The sequence below is a fragment of the Nicotiana tomentosiformis genome, chromosome 5, assembly GCF_000390325.3.
Source record: "Nicotiana tomentosiformis chromosome 5, ASM39032v3, whole genome shotgun sequence".
Taxonomy (NCBI): Eukaryota; Viridiplantae; Streptophyta; class Magnoliopsida; order Solanales; family Solanaceae; genus Nicotiana; species Nicotiana tomentosiformis.
Genome location: NC_090816.1, coordinates 27,756,896 through 27,761,610, shown reverse-complemented (window position 1 = coordinate 27,761,610; position 4,715 = coordinate 27,756,896).

Here is a 4,715-nt window from a genome sequence, read left to right as displayed (position 1 = left end):
TTGAGCAGTTGCGATAGGGTTCTATGACTGTGTCAGAGTATGCGGTCTGATTCAGTGATTTGGCTAGGCATGCACAACTTAGTTGCTAATGTTCGAGAGCGGGTTCACAGATTTATTGAGGGTCTTCATCCTAGTATCAGATACTATATGGCCTGAGAGCTAGAGATGGACATCACATACCAACAGGTGGTGTCAATTGCTAGAATATTGGAAGGTATGCGGACTCGGGAGAGGGAAGATAGAGGCAGTTTAGAGTTGGCCCATGCCATCTTCAACTACTGAGATTTGGAGTTTTCTCGGCTTGGCCGGTTATTATCGTCGCTTTGTGGAAGGATTCTCGTCTATTGCATCGCCCTTGACTAAATTGACCAAGAAAGGTGCTCCATTCAGGTGGTCGGATGAGTGTGAAGAGAGCTTTCAGAAGCTCAAGACTGCTTTGAGTTCTAGTTTTGCCTTTAGCTTCAGGCTCTTATACAGTGTATTGTGATGCTTCTCGAATCGTATTGGGTATGTATTAATGGAAGAGGGTAGAGTGATTACTTATGCTTCATGCCAGTTGAAGCCATATAAAAAGAACTACCATGTTCATGATTTAGAATTGGCAGCCATTGTTCATGCATTAAAGATTTGGAGGCACTATCTCTACGGTATGTCTTGTGAAGTATTTACGGATCATCGGAGTCTTCAACACTTATTCAAATAGAAAGATCTAAATTTGAGGCAGCGAAGATGGTTGGAGCTGCTAAAGGACTATGATATTACTATTCTGTATCATCCCGAAAAGGCCAATGTGGTGGACGATGCCTTGAGTAGAAAGGCAGTGAGTATAAGTAGCCTTGCATTCATTCATGTTGGTGAGAGGCCTCTTGCAGATGATGTTCAAGCCTTGGCTAACCAGTTTGTGAGATTAGATATTTCGAAGCCCAGTCGGGTTCTAGCTTGTGTGGTTTCTCGGTTTTCCTTATATGACCGCATCAGAGAGCGCTAGTATGATGATCCATATTTGCTTGTCCTAAAGGACACAGTTCAGCACAGTGGTACCAAAGATGTTACTATTGGAGATGATGGGGTGTTGAGGATGCAAGGTCGAATTTGTGTTCCAAATGTAGATGGGCTGCGTTAGTTGATTCTTGAAGAAGCTCCCAGTTTGCGGTGCTCCATTCATCCGGGTGCCGCAAAGATGTATCAGGACTTGAGACAACACTACTGGTGGAGAAGAATGAAGAAAGATATAGTGGGGTTTGTAACTTAGTATTTACATTGTCAGAAAGTGAAGTACGAGCATCACAGACCGGGCGGATTGCTTCAGAGACTTGAAATTCCGGAGTGGAAGTGGGAACATATTACCATGGACTTCGTAGTTGGACTTTTACGGACTTTGAGAAAGTTCGATGCTATTTGGGTGATCGTGGATCGGTTGACCAAGTCCGCGCATTTTATTCCAGTTGGTACTACTTATTCTTCAGAGCGGTTAGCTGAGATTTATATCTGCGAGATTGTTCGCCTACACGGTGTGCCAGTGTCCATCATTTCAGATCGTGGCACGCAGTTTGCATCACAGTTTTGGAGAGCAGTGCAGTGAGGATTGGGCACACAGGTTCAGTTGCGTACAATATTTCACCCTCAGACAGACGGACAATACGAGCACACTATTAAGATATTGGAAGATATGCTACGTGCTTGTGTTATAGATTTTGGGGGTTCTTGGGATCAGTTTCTGCCATTGGCAGAGTTTGCTTACAATAACAGCTACCAATCGAGCATTAAGATGGCTTCGTATGAAGCTTTATATGGGAGACGGTGTCGGTCTCCGGTAGGTTGGCTTGAGCTGGGTTGAGGCTAGGCTATTGGGTACTGATTTAGTTTAGGATGCTTTGGGAAAGGTTAAATTGATTCAGGATTGACTTCGCACGGCGCAGTCTAGACAGAAGAGTTATGCCGATCGAAAGGTTCGCGATGTTGCTTATATGGTAGGAGAGAAGGTACTACTCCAAGTTTCTCCTATGAAGGGTGTTATGAGGTTTGGGAAGAAGGGCAAGTTGAGTCCTAAGTATATTGGGCCTTTTGAAATACTTAAGAAGATTGGAGATGTGGCTTATGAACTTGCATTGCCGCCTAGTCTAGTGAGTGTTCATCCAGTGTTTCATATATCTATGCTCCGGAAGTATGTCAGAGATCCGTCTCATATTTTGGATTTCAGTACGGTTCAGTTGGATGGTAATTTGACTTATGACGTGGAGCCGGTGGCTATTTTGGACCAGCAAGTTCGAAAGTTGAGATCAAAGAACATAGCTTCAGTGAAAATACAGTGGAGAGGCTAACCAGTCCGAGAAGCTACATGGGAGACTGAGCGGGAGATGTTGAGCAAATATCCACACCTGTTTGAGACTCCAAGTATATTTCTAAACTCGTTCGAGGACGAATGTTTGTTTAAGAAGGGGAGAATATAACGACCCGGCTGGTTATTTTGAGTATTACAACCCCGTTTCCCCATTTACTGCTCATTTTGTACTTTACAGTTATTATGTGACTTGTCGGGGAAGTTTTAGAATGAATTGGAACACTTAGTTTCAAGATATAAAGCTTAAGTTGAAATAGTTTACCGGATATTGACTTATGTGTAAACGACTCCAGAATAAAAATTTGATGATTCCAATAGCTCCGTATGGTGATTTTGGACTTAGGAGCGTGTCCTGAAAATTATTTGGAAGTCCGTGGTTAAATTAGTCTTGAAATGGTGAAAATAGGAAATTTGAGTTGGAAGTTTGACCGGGGAGTTGACTTTTTGATATAGGGGTCGGAATCCAATTCTGAAAATTAGAATAGGTCTATTATATTATTTATAACTTGTGTGCAAAATTTGAGGTCAATCAGACTTGATTTGATAGGTTTCGGCATCGAATATAGAAGTTGGAATTTCTTAGTTTCATTAAGCTTGAATTGGGGTGCGATTTGTGGTTTTAGCGTTGTTTGATGTGATTTGAGGCCTCGACTAAGTTCGTATGATGTTTTAGAACTTGTTGGTATGTTTGGTTGAGGTCTCGGGAGCCTCGGGTGAGTCTCGGATGGTTAACGAAACAAATTTGGACTTAGAACAAGTTGAAACTTGTTGCCTACTGATGCAATCACACCTGCAGAAGTTTGCTCGCAGGTGCGAGCTCGCAGAAGCGAGCCTAGCATCGCAGAAGTGTGAGGTCCACATAAGAGAACGAAGCCTTGTAGAAGCGCGATCACAGAAGCGACATAATGGTTGCAGATACGGCCTGGGCTAAGGAGGGGTTGTACCGCAGAAGCGGACTCTTGTCCGCAAAAGCGAAGGCAGTCACAGAAGCAGTAGCTTCACCGCAAAAGCGGAACCACAGATGCAGTTAAAATAACCGTAGAAGCAAAACCTCCGGACAGGCTACAAAAACAGAAGGGTCCGACATTTTTGTCATTTTGGAGTTCAAACACACGGTTTGGAGCGATTTTTCAGAGAGAATTCATGGGAAAACTTGAGGTAAGTCACTTGTGATTATTGTTAGTCAATAATATTGAATTATCATCAATTATTCCGACTAGATTATGTGCTTTTGAGGTGTAATTCGAGGATTTGGGCCTAGGGATTTGAAAATAAAATTTGAGGATTTCAAGGTCGAGTTGATATCAGAATTTGGTAAATTTAGTATGGTTGGACTCGTGGGTGAATTGGTGTTCATATTTTGTAACTTTTACCGGGTTCCGAGACATGGGCCCCACTGACGATTTTTGAATTGAATTTTGGATTTTTGTTGGAAAATTAGTATTTTCATATGGAATTGATTTCTATAATTTGTGTGACTGTATCGAATTAATTGTGACTAGATTCGAGGCTTTCGGAGACCGATTCGCGAGGCAAAGGCATATTGGAATAAAGAATTACACGGTTTGAGGTAAGTAACACTTCTAAACTTGATTCTGAGGAAATGAATCCCTGAATTTCGTGCTATATGAATTGTTTGGAGGTGACGCACATGCTAGGTGATAGGCATGTGGGCGTGCACCATAGAAATTGTGACTTAAATAAATTTCGTAGATTTGCATAATCAAGAATCATGTCATTATTCACATATCCTATACGTGTTAGAGAAATTGAGCTGAGGCTCGGGTTAAAAATCATGTTTAGGCTACGTGTCGATATTTTGGGACCCTTAGAGTCGTGTTGCTGTTGAATTAATTATTTTTAAAATGTACATTTTATACTCATTCATGTTCACCCATTGTGAGGATATTTATGGGATCGAGCTGCACGCCTCAGCAGGCCATGTTGGCTTTATATATATTATTATTATATGGATCAGTATTGCATGCCACAGCAGGCCTTATAGTCTTTATTATTATGAGATCGAATTGCACGCCGCAGTAGGCCATATCGACTATATATAACGCTTGGGCTGAGGGAGCCCCTCCGGAGTCTGCACCCGCCACAGTAAGCGCAATTGGTGTTTATATTTGGGATGGACTTCCCGGGGCATGGATTTGCCTTATTTATTTACTTATCTTACAATGGATCTTCCCTGGGCATGAATCTTGCCCGAAGCATTTATATTTTCTTTTGGCTGGATTGGCCTTATACAGTACAGAGTACTGACTGTCAGTCGATGTGTGTGTGTGTGTGTGTATATATATATATATATATATATATATATATATATATATATATATATGGGATGGATCTTTCCTGGGCTGGATTGGCC